Genomic DNA, 26268 nt, shown 5'->3' with positions numbered 1-26268 from the left:
GCATATATCTTATCTTCAGAAAAAAATACATGTTATTTCATCACTACATGATAATGTCAATATGTTAGAATGCATTACAATTTGTAGTTCCAATAACATGCTGGTTTTTTCTTTGATGATAGGATTCACGACGCCTCTTATAAATTGCACCCTTTTGTTATGGTTAAAAATAGGACAAATGGATAAACTGTGGTTATAAAAATTGCACATTGGTATGATTCCCGTAAGTTATGGTTTCAGTTAGTAGCACTACTATGAAATCAATAGGTCCTCCAGTGGTATAAACTAAGTCGTATGAAAAACATGTGCCAAAAATCATGAAAAACTGCACTGGAACACATGTTCTTTCATAGATTCAAGAATACAAGCTAATTTTTTGTTATAGACCTTGGGATGCAAACAACTATACAGGAATTCCATTTTGTCTGTAAAATTCAGAGCAATAAGGGCAATGCAATATACTGTCTGCCAATGAATAGTAATGAACCAACAACTAAAAGAGTAGACCCTCTCATCCAGCACGTACAGAAATAGCTTGCAAAAAACAATACGCACCTGCACAAGCTTGACAGAGACCTGTATTTCTGAAGAGTGATCTGCATATAGATTAAAAATTTAATAATACATTAACTGAATATTATCAAGGACTTGTCAGTTTGTATAAACAATTGAAGCGAGAAAAAACCTTAACTGCATATAGATTAAAACAATGTTTTCTGTGATCCATAGAACAAAGAAATTGCTCTGGTGTGAATAACAAATCAAGAGCACTGCACACTGCACACTATCTTTGTTGTGATGGGAAAAGGAAGACAAATCAAGCACACTGCACCCTATCTTTTTACTCACTGGATTGAAGCTTCCAGTGGAGACAGTTAGTTTAGAACCATACCCAATCAGCCATGAGCTTCCAGTAGTGCATTATCGAACATATAAATTGCTCACGAAGCTAAGCAATTAATAAACCATCCACTGAATGCTTATATAGGTTCAAAGTCGAAGTCCCGGATTGAAAAGATACTGTTTCACAAATGAAAAAACATCTTATACTTTGCAAAAAAATCAGTGCAACAAGCAATGACTGAAATTCAGTTATGCACAATACACCGCTCTACTTAACAGATAATTAATCTAGCTACGTACCGGACATCCGAAGAATGTATATGTTTGACACAATTGACAATTTATATGTTTTCATAGTGGCCAGCAGACAATATTATTGGCTTGATTCATACTAATGATAGAGTTCAGGTTCATATAAGAGGAGTGTTCACTTTGATATAACTACCCTAAACCAGATTTCCATCATGTAACAGGTGATAGGACCTGAACTACTGCCTAAAGTACCTCATTGGTCACACTAAGGTTGTGGCCGGAGAACAAGTTAAAAATCATCATGCACCTCACTACCTCATGCAGATGTATGATTATCTGTACTCTGGTCTTAATGTAGGCAACTATTTTGTCAACAGAGACACAACAATTCATAGAGCTTATTGACAGAAAACAATTCATAGTTAGATGTCTATTCTTTCTGTTAAGAAGCCAAAAGAAGAATTTCTATTTACTTACAGCACTTGACTTCAAAATCCAAGATAAGAAGCCATGACACAGTTTCAGCTGACTTTACCCAAAATTTATTTTTTTTCTCAAACATAGAAAGACCACAGAATTTGCCTTAAAATGCCATCAACACAAGCAGAGTGATTTTCTAAAAGACACCTTGAGGGTAGCAAATTTTGATGCCGCAAGTGAAATTCAATTCAGCAAATTTCCATCAATTTTGTCCCTCACGCACCCTGTCATATTCTATAGAAAACTATCTGTACTAATACTACAACTGAACAACAACTTTCAAGATGTCAGTGGTGAAAGATTTCTGATTTTAGAGTTAGAGTCACATTGCCAAAATCAAACTGGGCAATAGCGGTCAAATTTGGTTTTGGAGACCGTGTCGATGTCCAAAACAACTTCCTTTAGGGACATGGAGGGAGTATACAATGCTCTGGATTTCAAGTTTTTTTCTTGGTCATGACACAAGCCTAACATAAAGTGTGCATAAGAGACACTGAGGTCTTAAAAAGAACAATCAGCAACATAAGAGCATATCAAAGACTACACAAATAAAGCCAAGTGAGAACTTTCTAATAGAAACACATCAAAGCAGAGTACAAGAAAACTAAATTATTATTAAAACATGACACTGCTATTGTAGATATATTTATCTACTAAATGATTAAACAGAGATATTATTGTTTTCTTTGATAGTCTACTTCAATAACTTGCACATCGACCACACCATAGCAAAATAGAATTCAGACTGCAAACTATTTAGACCCGCTTAAAGCTAAAGCTATTTGTATACTGGAATTATTTCTTATAGGAATATAATCACCATCCCACAACAGATCAAGAACTGAAGCAATCCATTGGAAGTTGCTACTGCTGCTCCTCGTACAATGATAGTTGTGATGTACGGAGTACTAAATTCTTCAATTTTGAACATGTATAAGAACATATATATTTTTGGTACATTAAGGTTTGGTTATCAAGAAAAAAATAGTGTCTACCTAGCAAGAGGCCCTAAGCAAAACAGGTCATTGCTATTTTGATTTGAGCATATGATTTTAGTAAAATGGCCATGTTTAATAATTTTGCTATCCATCAATTCCGTGTCACCAGCATATATATATTCATCAATTCCTGAGGCACCTAAAATCATATCCCAGAAGAAGAAAAATATTGAAAACAAATCCATCGATTAAACCATAGCGATCGTGTTCTGCTAATGTGTTCTACTACTGATAATATGTGTCCTGCTATTCGATTTGTAAGCATAGGCAATTGAAACACAACAAGAGAGACAAGACAGGAAGATGGCTAGCAGCAACCGAGGGGTGTGGGGGTACCCGGGTATGACCAGGCCGAAGTGTGCGCACTAGGCGGTGAGGCGATGACTTTACTGCAAAACTCCACATATTAGAACCTTGACCAGATTATGCCTGTCGAACTCAGTGGAAAGGCTCAGCAATCACATGAACAAACCTACAGTCATTAGAATGATCCATTGAGCAATCACAAGAACAAACCTGCAGTTTTTGGCTGGTGATGCAAATGTCGGACAGGCAGAGGTGGATCGATGGCCCGATGGACGGCAGTGGAGACGGATCTAGATGAGTGAGGGAGAATGGTCGTCCTGGATCCCGACTAACCTATCGCGGCGATGAGCGGCGTCTCCTCGTCTTCGTTGGGCTCTGCAGCGCCGAGGGAGAAGGGATCGGCCGGTGAGGATGACGGTGGCGTCTGCGATGGCGAAGACGGTGCAGGACCCTGAGGGTGAGGGAGACGTCGGGGGCGGCGGACGAGGATGACGGTGCCCGCGCTTGGTTCGATGACCAAGCACGCATAGCGCACAGGGGCCAGCGGGCAAATGCAGGCGCGCAGCGCAGGCAAACACACGCTGTAGGCCAGCCATGGCAGCACAGATGCCTGTCGCAACCCGCACGCCGGCAACCGTGCGTCCATGAGGGAGAAGAGAAGGGGGTGATGTACCGCCAGATTGAGATGACGAGCTAAGGCCACGCTGTCGCCGTTGGCATCGACAAAGGAGCAGCTAGGGTTTCATCGAGCACGCGCAGATCGACGAGAGGAGGCAGCGAGGGGGAGGAGGAGGAGGAGGCGGACCGGGGGACACGCGCCGGCGACCAAGGGTGCGAGGGGGAGGAGGAGGCGGAGGTGAGCGCGTGATGTGGTATCGCAAGGGGAGGGGCGGACCAACGAAGCGACGATTGTTGTACGAAATAGTGCTCTTACTTTTTTTTCTTTTTAGTTGTAGGATATATATATATATATATATATATATATATATATATATATATATATATATATATATATATATATATATATATATTGTTGATTGACAAGGAAGCTAATTTATGGTTGCATGCGAAGGTGACGTCGGAGCTTCTGGTGCCGCGGACGATAGGGCCAGCAGCACATATCATGAAGTATCTGAAGTTCCTACAAGGTGAAGTTTGTACCGAAATTCTAAAATTTTGGAGCCTCACGGTGCTCATACATGTAAGCAAAAAGTTACTTAGTCGTGTTCTTCTCCTGAAGCTAGACAACACCGAGGCAGTGTTATGTTTTCGAACCTATAACGCATATAACAGATTGTTAGTTCAATCACAAAAGTTGATACTGCACGAACACAGATGACCAAATGTTTGCCCGCAGACTTGAGTGCTGGTAGAAGAGTGAAAGTCATGACAGTGATGAACATGACAAAAGTAGGAGTAAGTGGAAAACAGTAATATTGGATCTTACAATAATAGTTGTGGATTGCCATCATATTAAAGGACAAAGGGTTACAAAAAACAGCACACACCGTTATCACATATTATGTCCACTATATGACAGTGTTGTACACACATCTACAAAATGACGCAATAAATCTACACACTATAAGCTCCATACGTTGAAGACATTTTTTAGCACGTGATAGAACAAGTGGAGGAAACACCATGCCTGGTGTATTTGTTTTCCACTGGGTGGCAAACCATAGAAAACCTAAACTGAAAACAAAATGGTTGAACACCAATTCACCAAGTTTTTAAGTCTGAAGTGAAAAAACAAGATATCAAAATAAAAATGAATGGTGACAGCTTTAGCGCATATGAGAATTTCCTTTCGGTATGTCTTGTGTGGTTCCCCTTAAGCAGGAAAGAACATCAGCAAAGCAAACCACCAGTGGAACAACCAGACAGTTAAGAAGTGACAAGAGAACATAAAAGAATTTGTTCTCCTTTTTGGAATTTTGGAATCCTTATTGAAATAGGGAAAGATAGCAGGACAAAATATGAACAACAAAGCAGTTTGGCAAGTAGAGACTAAAAAGGAACAGACAATGGTAGGAAACCAGTGGAAATGAGTCATTTGGTAGTAGGAGCAATATATGATTAATGGCAGTAATGGCATAGTTCATCATATATTTTGACAGACAGTCAAGAAAAAATCTATATAATAATAGCCAACACAATCGATACTTGAGATGTTTTTCATGTGAATGGATATGCAGAATTAGTTTCGAACTGTGACTTCGATATTCGGAACCAAGAGATCTTACCTGGTGGCACATACGAATTCACCGATGATGAGTGTGCTGGCCAGCTGTGGTTTTCTTTTCTGGTAAGGATAACTTGAGTTGGTTTGGCAACCAATATTGGAATGTGGGTTGCAAGATCCTGAAACGGTAGTGTTTTGTCAGAACACATAATATTTACTTTGGCGCATGCTGAGCAGAAAGCACACAATGCAACCTATGCAACAAAAGCTCAGTTTCAGTCCCGTGTCAAGATAGAATGGCAAAACTACTTTAAAAACAAGCAGATAGAAACAAACTGCTGTGGGAACAAGCTGCCTAGAATAGCAGGCTAAGAGTAGCAGTAAAGAACAAGAGAGCAGAAATCTCTTCATAAGCAAAACAGGATGGCAAAAAATGACATATGAACATAAGTATGCACTAAGCAGAACCAGAAGACTTGTAGGAAAGCAGCCTGGTGGCTTAATCAGCGCGAAACACCTCGCGTCCGCTGCACCAGTAGAAGGGAAAAATTAGCACCGACAGATTCCAACATGGCATGACCAAAAAACACTACTTGGTGAGGGCATACATACACACCCGCGATGTTCAAACTATAAAAGTAGGCAAACAGTAGGAGCATATCAAAACAAGTAAACAACCGTGATTTCTGAACTCTGAAAGTAGGAAAACAGTAGAGGCTTTCCAACGAACAAAACAAGATTGGCACCATCACAATCAAACAGAAGCAACACATGAATAAAATGTAAATTAAAAGGGACCAAAAGAAGATTCTCACCCGAACAGCAGATGAACAGATCGGTTAGCAGTTGCTTGTGGTGACTAAATCACTACAAAATACCACTTCGTCACTGCACAAAAAACCAGAAAAAATCGGTTTCTAGTAGGTAAGCAGGTATAATATAGTTTAAAGGGCGTACCCAGTGCAGAGAGTTCCCGCTCTATGCGGGGTCTGGGGAAGGGTGTTAGTGGCAAGCCTTACCCTCGCATGTGCAATATAGTTTGCAGAATTAAAAAAAAAGGAGAAGGATGACAACTTGCCAACACAGGCGGTACCTGCAGCTACGTTGTCCATATGGAGGCTGAGAAGTAAATCAAAAGTTTTTCCAATACAAAGCAATGTGGTATGAGGAATAATATGAAACAGTGTGTAGGGAAAACGTGAATTAAGTATAAATCTAATCTAAAAATAAGAAAGATCTTTATTTTCAAAGCCAACACCGGCATACGCCTGCATAGCCTCTACATTCAGGGAAAATAACATCACACTTACTAATGAGGGCAAGAGTATGTAAATAAAAAAAAACTGAAAACACAGGCAGTATAGAGCTACCATCTCAATAAGTGAACATAGGATCCTGAAAGAGCCCTAATTAGTCTATCAAGAATATCTGTATCTTTAGTCAGTTAACCAAAACTTTTAATTTTGGTGGACAACCAAAGCAACTATCATTATTATTATGTATGGAGCAGAGGCAGTTGATTAAACAGGTAACTATGTTTGTTAGACACAAAAAAGACTCGCGACAACCTGCCGCAAAGAAATTATGACAAAGGATTAAAGAGTTCAAATTGGGAGGAACAGGTGGTAAACTGAATGTAGAGCTGTCTAACCTTCGTCGGTTATGGAGATAAGCAGCTTTGTTTACCTATGCTACACATGATCAGCAGTGGCGAAGCCTGAACCATTATATAGGGGGGCGCCAATTTGCTCATTAATTAAAATCATATGTACATAGGCCATGAAGAAATTAGCTTTAGTACTTATAATTCGGTCACAGTTCTCAAGATACATAGGGCATACGTACTATGCAATTTGGGGCTTAGGACAAATTAAATAGCAAAGATTTAAAATATCTCAAAAAGCATCAGAAGATCTCAATAGACAACAAATTATTACTCAATTAGTGACTTCTAGTACGCATAGCATGTAGATATTACAGATTATAAAGAATTTGGAAGCAAAAAATAGAAGAATCAACAAGAACAACAAACATATATGACTAGTTGACTAAGAAGAGCAGCACGGGCCAGAGGCAAGCAAAAGCAACGGGCCACGGCCAACGACTAGAGTACTGCTCGACTGCTGATGGGTGCCGGTGCTGCGGACGGGGGCTGATCCTCACCGGCGGCTGCCCGGGGTTATTGTTGAGTGCGGATGCCGCGACTCAGACTCTCGGAGTTTTTTTTTTTTTTGAACTTCAGACTCTCGGAATTGGGAGAAGAGAACGACCTGATCCCCGCGAACCCCGATTTTTTTTTTGTTTTTTACATCTTTTTAAAAAAAATCACAAATATATCCCTAGAGGTATGGTTTTAAAATCTGGACCATTTCTTTCTCTGTTCCTCTCTCTCTACCGCTCCCGAGCTAGGGCGCCGCCAGCGCTGCCGCCCCTGCGCCAGCCCCCGTCGTGCCAGCCGCCCGTGGCCCCAGCCCGCTCGCGCCTCCTCGCCGCAAGGAGCACCGGCCGTCCCGCTCCCGCGCCACGGACCCTGCTCCCAGCGCGCCGCGACCTCACCGTCGATCCCGTCCTCCGCGTCCCCGTCCTGCTCCTGTCCCGGCGTCCGCATCCGCGTCACATCGTTGCATTGACTTGGACCGATAAATTTTTTGAATATGCAATGTAGGTACTTAGTTAGCTTGAATTGTAGTGCTACTTTAATTATTTGGTAGTTTCTAGTAAATTTGATGATGTAGGCAGTTGATTTAGTTAGTGAGATAGATATAGTTAGATAGCTAGTGACATAGGTACATAGATATAGTTATTAGATAGCTAGTTGATTTAGTTAGTAAGATAAATATAGTTAGATAGCTAGTGACATGGTTATTTAGGGTGTAGTTGGTTAGTATCTATTAGAGAGGTACTATATAGTAGCTACTTTGGACTAGACGAACTGTATTTTAATTTTTATTTGAACTACTAGATGGACAACCTAGTGAGCATATATCAAAGAGGCATCGTGGAAAGAGATCGCTATGGATATGTTGAGTTTGTTGAGATGCAAAGCGTGCCTGTGTTATTCAATGAGAAGCCTTCATTTAGTAAGTTGGTTACAAAGGCTCGGGGGGAGCTACATTGCCATAGAGCTGATGATGATGATGGCATCGTAGTGGAGGGTGTACTTCACCTAGGTTCTCCTCCCAACATCCTAAGGAAGATGATCCCAATTGGGTGTGTAGACCAGTGGGAGAACTATGTGAGATCGGCTATGAAGTGCCAGTTTTAAAGTTTGGATGTGGTTGTGCGTCAGGTGTTAGTTGATCCCATCCCTTATGGGTTTTCCCCACCAATGAGTCAACAGGCACACTTTGATCCTCCCGTCCCGAAACCTGATATGGATGTAGAGGTTGCACCTACTGTTCTCGATACTCAATCTGCCCCGAATGAGGAAAGGGGTTCGGGAGTGGGAGAGGAAGGGGGGGGGGGGGCGAAGGGAACTCCCATTGTGTGGGAGGGGTCTCTTGGGCCTGATTTCTTTGAGGAACTAGTGTATCAGTTTCCCCCCGAGAGCAAGAGTGATTTCACTAAAGAGTGCCCTCTCAGAGGATATGATAACAGGAAGGAAGATTGGCCAAAATGCATGCATGGTGAGGACCGCTTAGTGTAGATGTTCACCAAGGGGATCGACGGAGGTCGTTGCTTCTTCAAATGCCCACGAGCATGGGTAATTGCTATTACATTTTGTTTGTTAAATATGTTTCTCGAATACCCTTACAACTCACAGGACATACTTATTGTAGTATTCCGAGTCCGAAGAAAATTATGGGTTCACTAGGTGGGTCGATCCTCGACCAATTTATCCGCATCAGGACCAAATCTTCGATCTACAAAGGAAAGTTAGCAGCGGATATAATAAAGACGAAGACGACGACAACAACAATGGTGCAAGTTCACAAGAGGCACTCTGCAATGATCCATATTGCACCTGCCATAATCACAAGAACAAGGGGCCTCCGCCGTCACCCCCGCCACCACCACCACCAACAATGGGAGGCTACTGTGGAGAAGGTGCAGCAGAATTTGCTATGTGGCCACACTAATAGGACAACCCTATCTTATTCACATGGCACATCCATGTGTTTGTTGTTTGGTTTAATTACCTAAGGCATGTTAGGTTTAGTCGAAGGAACTATGTACCCTTGTTTGGTACATGTTCTCACATGCCATTTCTTGTGCTTATTGTTCGCTTCAATTACCTAAGGCATGCTAGGTTTAGTTCAGGACCTATGTACCCTAGTTTAGTACATGTTCTCACATGCCATTTCATGTGTTTTGTGTGTTGAATTATATAATGTCCTACTTCGTTAGGTTTTGTTTGCAGCACGTGATCATATTTCACTACGTCTGCAATATTAAATTGAATATTATGACCACCAATAATGAAAACAACTACATAATGAAAAGTCTAATACTATGACACATTAAACAACATAATAATACTAGAAGTACGTGCCAACAAACTAAATAACACAGTACATGACCTAAGCATGCCCATACTTAAAGTGCATTACATGACAACACAATAAAAAGTCCAACAGTAGACAACATTATTCATGAATAAACCATAGAACTAGCAAGTAATGGAGACTACTGAGTGCAACGATGCCACTTTCCCTTCCTCAGGGCATCGGGATTCTCCTCCATCGCTGCTTTCGCTCGGCGTGTAAGCTCAAGCTTCTTCTCCCTCTCCTCCTTGTACGCAGCAACACGCCTCATTTCCTCCTCTTCCTTGTGCTCCTTTTTTGCAGCCTCCTCTCTGCGTCTCTTCTCCATCATCTCATTGTCCTCTGCCTCCCACCGCAATAATTATTGCATCCATTCCTTGTCTTCAGGCTTGATCTCAGTGTTGATCCACTATAACAAAGCGGTGGAGGGGTCCACAAAAAATGCAATTGTTACAAAACAAACAAATCATGCAAGATGTCATATGATACAAACATCAATTCCTCACCATCTTGTTAATGCGGTGCTGACGAAGTGTAGGCTCAAACGCAAAATTGGAACACATTCAATTCCTTTGCCTACACGTGTCCTCTTCATCAGACTTGGCCACCTTGCAAGGATCGCCGCAAAAGCATATGGGCACTGGAACACCACTAGGCAGAGGCAATGAATCGAAGGCATTTTCGGTCATCTGATCATAACTACAATTTAGCCATTTTCGTTCTAAGAACCGAAAGCAATTAACATTAAACCCTACACCTAGGGTTTCCCATTTGATCTACAATAATGAACCTATATCATAACAACGTGCGCTGAGGTTACCTTGGTTTGGTAGCTTTTTCACGCCTTGGCATCCTACGGCTGTATAATATAAATATTAAAATTGCATGAAATCCTAAGTAATGACGATTATTAAATTGAAAAATCCGACTAATATATACCGAATCGATTTGAAAAAAAACAAGGAGGGAGCCAATAAGTGGGGACAGAAAACCCGAAGATCTATGGATCAAATCAAAGTTTTCAAGGTCCAATATGCCGATTTGTGAGGTAGGGCGAAGTGGGGAGAGAAAACCTAAGAGAGAGGAGAAAGAAGAGGAGGAAGGCTCGGGCAGGAAGGTTGGGAGCCGGATTAAAACACCACCTCGGCGCCATAGATCTTGGCGTTGTTCTCGGCACCAATAACCACGGCGCCAAACTTGACGCCAATAACCATGGCGCCAAGCTCAGCGCCAAGATCTACGGCGCCAAGCTCGGCGCCAAGATCTACGGCGGCAAGGTGCCTGTCAAGTCACCGCCACGTTTGCACCGAGCCCAAGACCTAGGCGCCAAAATCTATGGCGCCAAGATGTGTAAGCTCGGCGTCACCAACGATGGCGCCGAGCTAAGAGTTCAGATTTTGGTGACGCCAAGCTAAAGGTCCTAATTTTAAAAACATACCTCCAGGAACAAATTTTTGAAATTTTTTCAAAAAAATGGCTAAAAACAAAAAAAAAATTCGGCCGCGAACCGGCCCCGCTAACAGGAGTATAGGACGCAATAGTTCGCAGCGTTCAGGGCTTCGGGCGCAACTCAAATCGGCCCACCAAGGCCCAGCACCGGCTTTTGTTGAGTACCTCAGCTCTTCAGTCCCCCAGCCCCCTGCTGGGCCAAGCGCCGACGCCGCCAGCGGTTCGGCCGCGCGAGCGCTAGCGTGCTTCTGCGCCGGTCATCTCTCCACGCCGGTGCCTGGTGGCTCGCGCTAGGCTGCGGTGCCGGCCAGTACCAGGAGCCAGACCCCCACCGATCGCTGCTTCGCTGACGCCGAGCAGCCACAACTGATGGCGGCGGCCCGGCGCATCCAGTCTACGGCGCTCGCGGCTTCAACTGCCGTGTCATGGCGCATCCAGACCACGGTGTTTGGGGCCTCAATTGCGGCGGGGTCACACCCGCTCATGTCGCAAGATCTGTTCCGGCGTTTGCGTCATCAGGAGGTAATGGTTCTCAAATCCCTTTATTGCGGCGGTTCGTACTACTCCTAACGGAGGTTCTCCATAGATTCGCACGATGTTCGGACTCCTTCGGCAGACTTATTTTTGGCTACAGCAGAGGCATGTATGCGCTTCCTCTTCTTCCAATAAAGATGTAAGTTTTCTTCACCTTCTACTCTCTTCACTATTTTTTTGATCCCTTACTAATATTCTTCACCTTCTACTCTCTTCACAATTTTTTTGATCCCTTACTAATATTCCGTCCTTGTCTTCTCGTTGGGAAGATAACTGCGTCTGCTTCGGAGTCGGAGTTAATAAAGGCCCAGAAGGGATCCTCAATTGAGGCATTGTCCTTAGGATGCGTAATAAAAAAGGGGCCTCAACTGCGGCGGGGTCACACCCGCTCATATCGCAAAATCTGCTCTGGCCCTTGCCTCGCCAGGAGGTAATGTTTCTCAAACCTTTTTTTTCCGGGAGGAAATTGCATATCTGGGACTCCAATCGTGGCGCTTTGCTGTTCTGGGACTCCAAACGTCGATTTCGTAAAAATAGACCTTCAAACATTTGACACTTATTTTCTTGCCATTCTATATATTTTCTTCCTTTTATAGTATTCTTTCATGTATTTTTATTTGTTGGACGTTTTTGTCCTTCTGTGATTTGTGCACGGTTACGACCGACGGCTTCTTCTTCACCTTCTGCAGTTGCCGTTGGAAAGACAACTGCAGCTGCTTCCGTTGGAAAAACAACTGCAACTGCTTCAGGGGTAATAAACGCCCAGAAGGGATCCTTGAAGGTAATAAAGGCCCAGAAGGTCTTGTGCAAATTGATGTCAATGAAACATGTACATGTTTTTAGGAGTTTTTGGAGTCTATAACTGTGTGTTGCTTTGCTAACTCATGCTTTGATAATTATTTTTGCACGAACTATGTTTTACTCGCGTATACATATGGTTGCTTTCATCCTGTGCAAAACTAGGATATTCAGGCCATTATGGATTTTGGCTTCATGTTGATTTTCTTATCTAATGAGTCTAGGCAAAAGTAAATGAAGTTTTGTTGCAGTTGCGGTAAAATGGTTCATATGATGCATTCTTACACACCTGTCAGCTGGTAGTTGCTAAAAATATTATCTGCCTCCACAGGGTCATGTTGATTCGGGGAGCCTGAAGCAGCTAGAACGTAGGATTTTGAAGTTGGAGGTTCGAAGCAGCTTTTACAAAAATTTTAAATGGGTGCTTGTCGGTCCTATCATTTGGACTCTTATGGCAATTTCATCAGCGATCAACATTCATCATGGTGCATCCTCAGTGAAAGAGAAGCAGAAGAACACAGCTGAGAAACTCTCCGAGTTGAAAAGGCAAATCGAATACTTAGAAGGTACTTGAAATTGTTGTAGTAACACAATCTATTGTTACAGGCATGTCAATTTTTTGCAGCAGTACTGCAGTAGGGATTGTCCCCCTGACCTCTTTGGTTCTAGCTGCTTCCATTTTGTCATACCCCCTGTGGTCTTACATTTGTCAAGTAATATATTTGGTAATATTTTTTTAAAATAATTTTCCAATTTAGGCATTATTGAAGACTAAGTTTGAATAGCAACAATATACAATAGAAATATACTACAAAAGTCCAAACCAGCAATCAAACCAGCACTGGTTAAACTAGGGGTCTAACAATGTTAGTGTGTTAAATAATTGTTACCTAGTCTGTTCTATGATGTATATGAAACTTAAGAATGTGTGTGGCTTAGTTTTTAAAGATCTGTGAAAACATTTGCTCAACTTGACCAGGCCGCTACTGGTTCTGGGTTATAGAATTGCCCGTGTGTCCCCATATAGGCTGCAACAAGGATACCTTATATTTTTGCTAGAGGGTTTTCTCTAATTTCCCCATCCCCTTCCTCTTTCCTTTAAGATATTGACTTAATGACAATTCCTTTCAGGGAGGATCAACTAAGGATAATGTTGAATGCATTATGATGCTTTGATCACTGTCTGATGTGAAGACTTCCATGAGCATATCTTTCTTAGTTTATTTCAAGTCTACATTATGAACTTGTAACTAAGTAATCATCTGTATGATGATGTTTATGTTACTGGCCCCGTTCGCTGGTCTGAAACTTGGCTGAAACTGGCTGAAAAACAATATTCCGGCTAAATTGTTGTGAGAGAAAAACATTGTTTCGGCTGGAAAAAAAAAACCCGAACAAGCCGAATATGGGGTAAGCCGAACAGCTTTCAACTTTACATTCTGAACTTGTAACTAAGTAATCATCTGTATGGTTATGTTTTATGTTACTGTCATTTACTTTTACATGCAATGCGTTATGTTTTTGTTGTCTCACGTTAGAATCATTGGGGTCTGAAGTTTCAAATCTGGCCAACGATATGGTTAAATTATTGATCTCTACGTGAATTATAACTCTACACTTGAAAACTCTGGCGCGGCTTTTCTGCGCCCTTGTTGGATTTCACTAGGTTAGCAATTTTTTATTGTCTTTATAATATTTGTAGCAAAATGTTTCCTATAGATTAGTACCATGGGGTTAGTACTTTCTCCACAAGGTTGAGCTATGGGATCATACATTACTTCTCTAAAAAAATGAGATCATCCGTTACTAGGGTCGGTACTTAGTGCAAAAGGTTGGGGTACAAGATCATCCACTACTGATAATTGATGATTTTGAAACAGCAATAGCATAATATATGTAAGAGAACCAGTGGTCAATTTTGATAGAAGTAATGCCATTCTTACACCAAAAGTGTACCACTAGTACTAATATCGTCAATGGTAAATTTGGGTAGAAGTGATGATTCGATGCACACCATGTGAGGTCTGAGTACAGTGCAACTAATTCTCAAAGTTGAAAGACGATGCATACATTAAACAACTGATGTGAGATACAAAATTAAATATAGAAATAAGGTATTTTTGAAAGATTTAGGGTGCATCAAATCAAGTATTAGTGTCGGTGTAGAAAGTGACAAACACGTAAATATTTATAGTTTTGCCATACGTTGTGATCGGATGTGGCTTAGTACTCAATGACACAGGGTTTATACTGGTTCAGACAACATGCCCTACGTCCAGTTTGAGTCGGTCGGTGACTTTATTCCTGAGCCCAGGTGCTCGCAGTTTGCTGTGGGGTTACAAACGAGAGGGAGAAAGATGGGGGTGCAAGAGGTCCGGTCAGACTTCGGACCGAAGGGCCGAGAGTGACGGGAGCCCGACTGCGCCAGTCGGAGAAGAGCTGTAAGCAGAGGTTCGGTGCATCCCCGATCGGAGACGCGGGTCGGAGTCGAAAACGACGTTGGCCAGGCCTTCCGGTCGGAGAAGCGGGTCGGAGTCGGAAGCGAGTGACGTTTCTCCTTGGCCAGGCCTTCCGGTCGAAGAAGTGGGCTAGAGTCGGAAGCGAGGCGTTCCGGTCAGAGAGGCGAGCCAGACTCGGAAGCGAGCGCCGTTCCTCCTGGCCAGGCCTTTCGGTCGGAGAGGCGGGCCAGAGTCGGAAGCGGGCGCCGTTCCTTCTTGGCCAGGCCTTCCGGTCGGAGATTGGATCACCCTTCTGGCCTGTCGTTAGGTATTTCGGCCGGCCTAGGAGTTGTGCGTCGTTCGCAACGTCGTCTGCTGGGCCGAGCTTTTGCTGGGAAGCAGGTTCATGAGGGACCCCGGGTTTATGAACCCGACAGGAGCCCCCGAGCCCCCGGGCGATTCAGATTGAATCGTCTGAGGGATTTTTATTTTGACAGCGGGTGCGCGCAAGGGTGATTCGGGCAGAATCGCCTAGGGGGTTTTGTCAGCGGGCGTGAGTGTGTGCACCTTGGTGGGCGTAGCCTCCTCTTTCTAGTTTCTGGCCCATCGTTTCTAGGAGCGTGGTCCCAGGCATTTGGTCGCGGCCGAGGGACTAGACGAGACGGAGTCGTCAGCCAGGGCGTCGGGCGCAGCCGAGGGACAACCGAGGGATCGAGCGTAGCCGAGGGATCGGGTGAGATGGACTCATGGACCCAGGCGTCGGGCGCAGCCGAGGAATCAGACGAGATGGAGTTGAGGACCCTAGCTTCGGGCGCAGCCAAGGGATCGAGCGAGACGGTCTCACGGACCCAGGCGTCGGGCGTAGCCGAGGGACAGCCGAGGGATCGGTCGAGACGGACTCACGAACCTAGGCGTCGGGCGTAGCCAAAGGACAGCCGAGGGATCGGGCGAGTCAGAGTCATGGATCCAGGGATTGGGCGAGTCGAAGTCGCCAATCAAGGCATCGGGCGCGCCAAGGGAACGGGCGAGTCGGAGTCGTGGATCCAGGCGTCGGGCGTGCCGAGGGATCGGGCGAGTCGAAGTCATGGATCCAAGCGTCGGGCACGTCGAGGGATCGGGCAAGTCGAAGTTGTGGATCCAGACGTCGGACGTGCCGAGGGATCGGGCGAGTCCTGAGCCCCGTTGGGCTCGGAAGGGGTTGGTTGAGTTTCGTGCGTTACCCTGTCCGCGGTTTTCGCAACCAGAGGGGCTGAGCTAACGCCGCTTGCCTCGATGGCTCAAGTGATGCACTCAGTGAGCTTGCTAACGGGCACGTTCGAGTGAAATCCGGGTCCATCGTTCATGACGGGGTTGGCATAACCCTCATATGGCATTCCACTACTCCTTAACCCGCATCCCGGCAGATGCCTGGGTAGTTCCGGAGATCGACCTGGGTGGCCCGTTGGCCTCCCCTCAATAGAGATTCTATGGGCATGACTCGAGGTTAGGATCGAACGAGAATGTTGAGATGACCCTGTCTGCTTCGGAGCAGACTGGGCGAGGGCCGCTGGGGCTCATCTGCATTTTCTACCTTGGCTCTGTTTGACGTGAGGTGGCCTCGAGCCCTTCGTGGGCTGGCCTTCGAACCCCGATTGGTCGTTGCTCATGTTGAATGAGGCAACTGCCGCTTCATGACGCAACACAGAGCATTATGATGATTTTGACTACATATGCGATGCTTCGGATGTATGGGATGAATGAATGTGTGAATGCGTGTATGAATGTATGAATGATAGTAGATGAATGAATGATCATATAAAGAAATAGTGGGGGCTGATAATGTTACCTTGATAACTCAAGTGACGGGGTTTGAGGAGCTCCTATCGGATATGTTCGATCAGGATCTATGCTCGTTGTTCGTGATGGAGTCGGCATGGCCCACATGGGGCGTCCCTCTGCTCCATACCTGTCTCTCGACGTTTCGCTTGAGCCGTCCGATCGACTCAGGAAGCCCGTTGGTCTCTCTTGGGCGGAGATCCCATCATTGGCCCCTTCTAAGTCTTGCCTGGAAAGGCGGAGGGCCACCTGCGCGCAGTTGCGCCTTGTTTCTCGTGCCTGATGTGCGGTAGTGGTGGGCCATACCCAAGCCACGTCCTGTATGACCAGGCGTTGTCTCGTCGGGCAGGGTGCGTCCCATCGGTCAGGGCGCATCTCATCGTATCCCATCCGCATTGAATGGGAGAAGGGAGAGGGTTTCTCACCCTAATCCTTCGCCTTTCCTCAACTACGGCGCCTCCTCTTTAAATAGGGGAAGGAAGAGGGCTTTCGTCCTGTTCCTTCGCCTATTCCCCAACTGTCGCCTTTCCTCCTTTATTGCCAAGAGCATTCGTGTGTGGCGGTTCCTAGGAGAAAAAAGGGGAGAGCGAGGGAGAGGAGAAACTCATAGATCCATTCATGAATTCGGAGCGCAATGTCGAGCTAGAGGTCATCTGTTGTGAGTGAGTCGGTGCTGGCCGCCTTCGTCGAGAAGGGGGTGTTGCCACCGAAGGAGGTGGCGCACTAGAGGGCTCCTGCGGGGGAGGATTTTTTGCGTCCTCAGGCCGGCGAGGTTGTCTCCTTCCTCGCCTTCCATGAGCACGGGCTAGGATACCCCACGCACTGGTTCCTACGCGGGCTCCTCAATGAGTTGGGCCTGGAGCTGCATCACCTTAATTCGACTGGGTGCTGCATATCGCCGGCTTCATCACCATCTGTGAGGCCTTCCTCGGGATGGAGCCGCATGTGGATTTCTTTTTCGGCAGCTCTTCTCAGGGCAAGCTTTGTCGGAGGGGAACCTGCCTAGGACCACGCTGGTTAGGGGCTTCGCCTTGCAGAAAAAACCGAGTGCATCGGGCGCCTACCCTGTGTAGACCCCCTACGACTCCAATCGGGGGTGGCATGGGGAGTGGTTTTACATCAGGAACCCGACAGAGGCGTTGTTTTCGCCGTTCACTGGAAGGAGGCCAAAGAGGTGGGACAGCTAGTCGTGGGGCCCATCTAGCCGACAGAACAAGCTGGAGGTCATCGGGGTGGAGCTTCAGAAGCTAGTGAAGCAGGGCCTCGATGGGGTGCGAGTGTTCCACACCTTCTTCCGTTGAAGGGTCGCTCGCTGGCGAAAAGGGCACGACCGATGTGGATGCACACTGGCCCGACGGAACCCGACCGCGTGTCGTCGGAGGAGTTGGCGTCGGACGAAGTCTGGAGCCGACTCGACTGGGTGCTGCAATTGAGGGCCAAAGAGACCCTCAAAGGAAAGCCCGGAGCTCTGCACACTTCAAAGCTGTCCAACCTAGTACGTTCTCCTCTCCTTATTTCATGTCCCTTTTGATCCTGCTCTCCTATAATCTTGACTTCGAGTCATCTGTTTCGTAGGGACTTGAGCGCTACAAGTCCTGGCCCCATCTTCTGAAGGGGCCAGAGGGCGCGGCTCGGCAGGCGGCCCTGAAGGAGGTGGCGGACGGCCAAAAGAAGAAGAGAGCTGAGAAGGCTCAGAGGAGGCACTAGAAGGAGCAGGATATCGCCCGCCGCGTGTAGGCCGGGGACAAAAAGGAGCGACGTCGAGGCGGAGCTTGAGTCGGAGGACCCCACAGAGATGGGTGATGACGTGATCTCCTCCGAGGAGGGAGGCCGGGAGGTCGCGACTTCGGTGGTGCGTCGTGAGCCTGCGGTTGTGTCTGCCAACGGTGGGTGTGAGGCGAAGAGGCGCATCGACATTCCCGCGCCAAGGAAGCGCGCTACGAGCTCAGACACCATCGGTGAGCGGGAGGCAAAGCGGACATTTTTGCCGCGCTCTTTGGAGGTGTTGCCAGCATTATCCCCACTTGCTCTAGCCGCGACAGGGCAGGCCAGGCGGTCGAAGGAGCGGGCTCGCACCCACACGTCATCGAGGTCGGCACCATCACGTGACCCACAACGGGGGGATGCCCCGTCAGCTGCTCCGATTGGCGCGACCTGAGCCGAAGGTTGCGGCGATTCGCGGGCCGATCGGGAACCAGCCGGATCGACTCCCCCCCGATCGAAGTGAGGGGGCGTGGGTCGCAACCCGCGAGTGGTCTCCGTCCAGCGGGCCCATTGCCGGTGGGTCAAGGCTTCAGAGCCCTACCGCTTGTGTCTCGGTATGTATTCTATGTTTCTTTTTTATCTCATAGTTGAGTTTTTGGACTATGACTGACCTATTCCTTTTGACAGGGGCTAGATGCTGACAGGGTTGAGCATCGCCTCGGCTCCCATGTGGGTGGAGTGGACACCTAGCCTGCATCGAGCCGCGACAAGTGGCGGGGAGAGCAGGCCGATGGCGGCCCGTCCTTCCCCTCTGGGGGTGGTGCCTTCCTAGCTGGTCGCAAGTACGGCAGCGGCGGAGGTGATGGTGGCGATCCCGACGGCGGTGGAGGCTGGGTCAGAGGTGACCCTAGTAGTCCCTCCCCCACTGGTTGTGGCGAAAGAGGAGAGGGAGACCGGGCTCCCTGCCTCGCCAGGCGGAGGGCCGCACGGCTCACACTCCTGGTCGAAGCCAGAGGTGTCGTGGGAGGATGCGGCCAGGCTAGAGGCAAAACGTCCGTCGGCGGGCCACGAAATCGAGGTAGTGGAGGTCTCTACCGACAGCGAAGCAGGTGACGAGGTGGAGCCATCAGCGTCGTCGCAGGAGCTAGTAGTGGTCTAATGTCGGCTGGGCCTTCCAACGGGTTGGGGGCGACTGACCTGGTGTGGCCCTGCCCCAAGGACCCAAGGAAGGTTCAGTTCATCCTTCGAGATGAGTAGAAGGATCGGCTCTGGGACGTGCTTGGGGAGAGGACTTGCGATGGAGTCCGATCTCGCCCAAACCAGGGTGAAGCTGGAGGAGGCCCTAAGCAGGTCAAGTTCGTCCAGTAGGCGGTTGCGGTCGATCTGCCCCGTATCATAGAGGTGAGTTTCCTGCGTTCGTCCTTGACTCCTTGGTCTTTCGTCGGTTGCCTCAGCATGCTTGCTTCTCGTTTTGCAGGGTCTGGAGGAGATGTTGAGCCGCAAGTCCCGTTTCCTACGGATGGAGCGCGAAGCCACGACGTCGCGGCGGGTCGCCAAGCTCGAGCATGAGCTGGAGTCCACCCACTGCAAGTCCCAAGACCGAGCGGCGGAGGAGACCGAGGCGCGGGCGGCGGAAGTGCTCGCAGTGGAGCGGGCGACCGCCGCTGAGCGGGGGCTTGACGCGGTGAAGGCCCGCCAAGCAGAGACCGAGGCGACACTCCAGAGTTCCCTGGAGGCCTAAGAGTCAGAGCAGAAGGCCCGATCGTAGATCGACCGGGAAGTGCTCACGCTCTGGGGCCAGGTGCTCGGGACAGAGGAGGCGAACGCTTGGCTGTGTGAGCAGGTGACTCGGCAGGAGGAAGGACTTGCCGTCCTTGAGAACACCCGCCTCGATATGTACCTATTCTGCTTTTGATGTCTTGGTTTCTTCCTTTAGCTTTCTTTTGAGCTTGTCATCGTTCTTCCAGAGCTGGGCGGAAAGGTTGGGTCGCTGGAGCAGGACCTAGAGACGACCAAGGCGACGATTGGCCGAAATGCAAAGGCGTTGGCCAAGTCCCTTGAAGAGCGATGTGCTCTTGAGGGGGAACTTGACCAGATGCGCAATGTTGCCCAGCTTGTCATCTCGGAGGTCTTCGGGTCGGCGTCAAGTACCAGCACGCCCGCCATACAGCTGGTGAAGGTTCTAGATAAGGTTTGGGCCCTCATCTCCGACGGAATGTTCTACGGGATGTCGAGGGTGTTGACTTCGGTGGCGACGCACCACCCGGACTTGGACTTCGCCGCCATCTGCAGCGGGTACACCGACGGCTAGAGCCCGGAGGCCATCTATGCGCTCGGGGAAAGCTTGCTACCACACACACAGTTGGTGGCCGAGTAAGTCTCCACACAGTGGGTGATGGATGCCCGTCGTGTGAACATGGCCGAAGGCGTGCGCCAGGAGGACGTCGCCCAACTTGCGGATGGAGCGGAGCCTGGATCGGAAGCGAATGTCGCCCCGCCTCTGACCGAGCCCAGTGTCGCCGTGCTGGAGAGTGAGCAGCCCTTACCTTCGCCGGTCGCGCCGGCAGCCGATGCCGCCGGGCAGCCATAATAGCTTGTAAAGTAGAAGTACTTAGCATATGTAAAGGATGAGTTCGTGGGGAAGCCCCCGTGTAAACATTTTGGTATATTAATGAATACAATCTGTTTTGTTTTTGTGATGAAATCACTTCATTCGGGGAAGCTTGTCCTGTTCGTTCCTTGTTTTTACCCTAGCATAGCTCTCTTTTTTCTTTTTTTTCTTTTTTGCACCTACCCGTTCGTCCCGTAGGCTGCAACCTTAAGAGCCCAAGCATGGCCCGTGAGGCTTAGCTGCTCGTAACCATAGGTAGAGGCGGGGTGTGGTCGATCGAAATGTTCAAAGCAAAGTTACATAAGGTAATTTAAAGGAACGGACTACCCTTTCGTTCGAATAAAAATGTATTTACCATATGATAGTAAAAAATAGAGGGGGTACCGTACCCCTATGGAGCACCCGAGCGACCTGAGCCAAAAGTGTTCGGGCCAAGGTGCTTTGCAGGAGCGAACGTTGAATGAAAGAAAAATGGTAAAGACCGAATTTTAGGGGAAGAAACGACGTAACTGTTCGATGTTTCAAGTGTTGGTGAGAACGTCGCCGTTGTCATCCTTCAGTCGGTAGGCGCCCAGACGAAAGGAGAGGATCTCGCATCCCGAGGTGGAGTCGACTATCTGGTCTATGCATGGCAAAGGAAAGTGATCCTTTAGACACGCTCTCTAATGAATTCGACGCGACGCAGGCGCTGCTTGGCGGGCTTCGAGCCTAGGATGAGGCGCAGTGCGTGCTCGGCGACATCCCGCGCTATGCTCGGCATGTCAGATGGTTTTCATGCGAAGACATCGCGATTGACGCGTAGAAAGTCGATGAGCTCGTATTCCTATTTGTCTAGGAGCTGGGTCCCGATCCGCACCGTCTTGGTTGGGTCAGTGGGGTCGATCCCCACCGCCTTAGCTTCCTCGAGTGGGCGGAAGGTCGTTGAGGATGTTGGTTTGTTGCAGTCCAAGACTGCTGGGGTCGACAACTCCCCGAGCCACGAGAGCTTGGACGAGTTGATGATGGCAGTGGTGAGCTCGAAATGCTCACGGTTGCATGTGAAGGCTTGCAAGAAGGTGCTACCCACGATGACGACGCTGCTCGATCCTAGCATCTTCAGCTTCTAGTAGGTATAGTTGGAGACCGCCATGAACTTGGTATAGCATGGCCACCCTAAGATGGCGTGGTAAGACCCCGAAAAGTCCACCACCTCGAAGGTTAGGACCTCCGAGCGAAAGTTGGCTTAGTCGCCAAACATGACGGGTAGGTCGATCTGCCCGAGCGGGTACGCCTACGCTCCTAGGATCATGTCGTGGAAGGGAGAGCTCGCCGGGCGGAGCTCTGATCGGGGGATGCGCATGGCGTCGAGAGTGTCGACGTAAAGGATGTTGAGGCCACTGCCTCCATCCATCAACACCTTAGTGAGGCACTTCTTGCGGACGATGGGGTCGATGACAAGCGGGTAGCGTCCTAGTCTAGCGACGTGGGATGGATGGTCCCTATGATTAAAAGTGATAGGAGATTTCGACCAGCGAAGGAAGGAGGGGACGGCCGTTTTGGAGATGCACGCCTCTCGATAGCGCACTGTGTGCTGGCGCTTGGAGTAGATGACATTAGATCCCCTAAAGATCATGATGCATTCCTCGGGGTCGGGGAAGCCGTCCCCATCCTTGCCCACCGCGCCTCCTTTCTTGGCTGCTGCTTCCTTGCCCTTTCCTTCTTTTGGCCCGTCGACCTGTCGTAGAAAGCGCTTGAGGAGCTCATAGTCCTTGTAGAGGTGCTTGATGGAGTAAGCGTGGTTGGTGCAGGGGCTATCCATGAGTTTGTCAAAGTGGTCGGGCATACCCTGCTGGGGCTGCTTGCCCACACGATCCGCTACGGCGACCAACGTGAAGTCGGTCGTTCGACGCCGATCCTTCTTATTCTTCTTGCCCCTCTGCATGGAGGGGCCCTCATCTTGATCCTCATGCTTGGCCTTGCCCTTGTCCTGACCTCCATTGAAGATCACTCCGATCGCCTCCTCATCAGAGGCGTGGTTCATGGCGACATCGAGCAGGTCACGGGTGGTACGGGGCTTCAGGCAGCTAAGCTTGTGGATCAGGGACTCACAGGTTGCCTCAGAGAGGAATGCGATGATGACGTCCAAGTCGACGACATAAGGAAGGGAGTTGCACCGCTTCGAGGACCTACGAATGTAATCCTGCAGGGACTCATTGGGCTCTAGCTAGCAGCTCTTCAGGTCCTAGGAGTTCCCAGGGCGGACATATGTCCCCTGGAAATTTCCACGAAGATCCTCTTGAGGTCCACCTAGTCGTGGATGCTATCGTGCAGGAGGAATTTGAGCCACGCTTGAATATGTTCCCCCACGCAAATGGGGAGGTACTGAATGATGAAGTGATCATCATCCACTCCCCCGGCTCGGTAGGCGAGCCAAAAGTCTTCGAACCATATACCGGGATTCGTCTCCCCGGTATATTTGGTGATTTTGGTCGGCGGTCGGAAATGCTATGGGAACAGCGCTCTCTAGATGCGCGGGCCAAAGGCCCGTGGTCCCGGGCTATCCGAGCTGGGACTCCGATCGTTGGGTCGGTGACCACGCCTAGGGTGTGTTTCATTGGTCCCCTCGATGGTCTGACCGGAGCCCGTGTCGCCTGTCCTTACTACCACCCAATGCACGTCATCATCATGTCGGACCCGACACCGGTTGTTGATGACGCTGCGAGCGTCTCAATTCGGCTCGAGGCATTTGCGCACAAGCGGACGGTGTGGAGCAGGCGTCAGGTCAGGCCATGGTGCAGCTGTGGCCTCCTGTTCTGTGCCTGGTGGCTACAACGGCGAGCGGATGGAGCGATTCATCTGGTGCGTTCCCACTCCCCTGGTGAAAGCTCTAGTTTGGTTTTGGTGAATTGATGAAACCCTAAGTGCTAACCTAGTTTATCAAGTGATCATGAGATAGGTAGCACACTCCAAGTGGTGAAGCAAATGAAGATCATAACATGATGATGATGTCATGGTGATAATCAAGTGTTTGGACTTGGAAAAGAAGAAAGAGAAAAATAAAAAGCTCAAGGCAAAGGTATAAACTATAGGAGCTATTTTATTTTGGTGATCAAGACACTTAGTGAGTGTGATCACATTTATGTTTGATAGCCGTACTATTAAGAGGGGTGAAACTCGTATCGGAATGTGGTTATCAGAGTGCCACTAGATGCTCTAACTCATTGCATATGCATTTAGGATCTAGTGAAATGCTAACACCCTTGAAAATATTTGTGAAAATATGCTAACACATGTGCACAAGGTGATACACTTGGTGGTTGACACATTTGAGCAAGGGTAAAGAAGTTAGAGGTGAAGAGAAGTTAGTCTCGCTGGTCACAAGGTGACCGGACACTGGTTCCAGTGGAACTGACTCGTCCGGTCAGTTGTACCAGCAGAGATGCTGGCGTCGGTCAAACGACCAGACGCTGGGTCTTGAACGATCGGACGCTGGCGAGGTGTGTCCGGTCCTATTGTCGGGCAGGACACAGAGGCTAGGGTCTCTGACCGGACGCTGGCAGGGTCTGATCGTGCATGACCGGACGCGTCCGATGGGCAAAAGGCGTTTTTGGAACCTCACTAGAAACGACTGGACGCTGGTGGCTCAGCGTCCGATCAGTATTGTGCGCAGTGTTCGGTCAACTCAAGTGATCGTTGTGATCGGGACACGTGGCTGTCGTCGGGCGACCGGACGCTGAGGTCCAGTGTCTGGTCAACTTGACCGGAGCGTCCGGTCAGCCCGTGTTGTGCCCAGTGAAGGGGTACAATGGCTCTATTTCATGGGGGCTTCTATTTAAGCCCCATAGCCGGTTGAAGCTCACACCTTTAGTAATTTTCATTGACATAGCAACCTTGTGAGCTTAACCAAAGCCCTCACACTCATCTCCATCATTGATTCATCATCTTTGTGAGATTGGGAGAGAATTCAAGTGCATTGCTTGAGTGTTTGCATCTAGAGGCACTTGTTGTTCATGTTTCGCTATGGGTTTCGCTTGTTACTCTTGGTGGTTGCCGCCACCTAGATGGCTTGGAGCAATGAGGATCATTGAGCGGAGGATGGTGATTGTCGCTGGCTCCGATCGTGGTGATTGTGAGGGGTTCTTGATCTTTCCCCGACGGAGAGCCAAAAGGTACTCTAGTGGATTGCTCGTCGTGTGAAGCCAATTATCGCGTGAACCTCCAAGTGAGTGAATCGCCACAACGAGGACTAGCTTGCCGGCAAACAAGTGAACCTCGGTAAAAAATCATTGTGTTCATCATTGATTCTGAGGTGATTGGTCTTCATTGTTATTCATCCTTGTGATTGATTGGTTCCTTCATCTATACGGCGGTATAACCTTCTTGATCACTCTCTTTACATTACCGCAAACTAGTTGTCAAGCTCTTTAGTGTAGTTAGTTGTGAGAGCTTGCTTGCTTGGTTGGTGTGGCTCTTTAGTTAGCCTTTGAGAGCACACTAACATAGGGTAGTATCATGGCTATTGTGTGAATAGATACTATCTAAACTAGAATTGTGGTAGGTGGCTTACATTTTGAGTAGGCTAGCGCAACACTTGCTTCGCCTCATAATTGTCTAACCATTTTGTTAAGTGTTGTTGTAGAAATTTTTATTAGGCTATTCACCCCCCTCTAGCCATTGAGACCTTTCAAGTGGTATCGAAGCCGAGGTCACCGTGATTTGAGGCTTAACAACCTTCGGTGTAAAAATGGCTCAAATCAACAACACCAAGAAGCCACCCCAATTTGATGGCTCAAGTCATCTTTATTGGAAGGCTAAGATGACAACATATAGCAAGTTAATCAATAGAAAGATTTAGAAGGTGGTAGAAACAAAAATTGAGACTGAAGATGAAGATGCTCCCACCGCCACCAAAGAAATACTTCTCCAAAACAATGACATTACTCTTAGTGCCATCCATGATGCTTTGGATGAGAGAACCTTTGAGCAAATCAAGAACATTGAGAGAGCTCATGAGGCTTAGAAGAAATTAGAGGAATCATTTGAGGGCACTCAAGTCGTGAAAGGTGTAAAGGCATATATTCTCAAAGAGAAGTTTGCAAGCTTCAAGATGAAGGAGGATGAAAGTGTGTCAAACATGTTCCATCGGATGGAGGTGATTGTCAATGATCTCAAAGCACTTGGTGAGAAGATAGAGGACAAGGATTTCTCTAATAAGTTCTTGAGATGTTTACCCGTAAGATTTGGCATGTTGGTCACCTTGCTAGTAAGGACCGGGTTGGACACAATGACACCAAACCAAATCTTGAGAGATATTATGACCGATGATGCTTATAGAGATGATGATGAGAAGAAAGAAAAGAGGGAGAAGAAAGATGAGAAGAAGGATGACAAG

General features: G+C 47.8%; 1 long non-coding RNA gene across 1 annotated transcript; it reads left to right on the top strand.

Moving 5' to 3' along the window:
* Positions 1-11202: 11202 nt before the first annotated feature.
* LOC136459472 (uncharacterized) lies at positions 11203-13799 on the top strand. The gene is made up of 6 exons (XR_010760206.1): positions 11203-11519; positions 11584-11670; positions 11801-11961; positions 12221-12312; positions 12661-12895; positions 13461-13799. It is a non-coding gene; the product is annotated as an uncharacterized lncRNA (long non-coding RNA).
* The last annotated feature ends 12469 nt before the right edge of the window (positions 13800-26268 follow it).

This window comes from Miscanthus floridulus, chromosome 6, assembly GCF_019320115.1.
Source record: "Miscanthus floridulus cultivar M001 chromosome 6, ASM1932011v1, whole genome shotgun sequence".
In the NCBI taxonomy this organism is placed as follows: domain Eukaryota; kingdom Viridiplantae; phylum Streptophyta; class Magnoliopsida; order Poales; family Poaceae; genus Miscanthus; species Miscanthus floridulus.
This window is presented reverse-complemented; position numbering and strand designations above follow the sequence as displayed.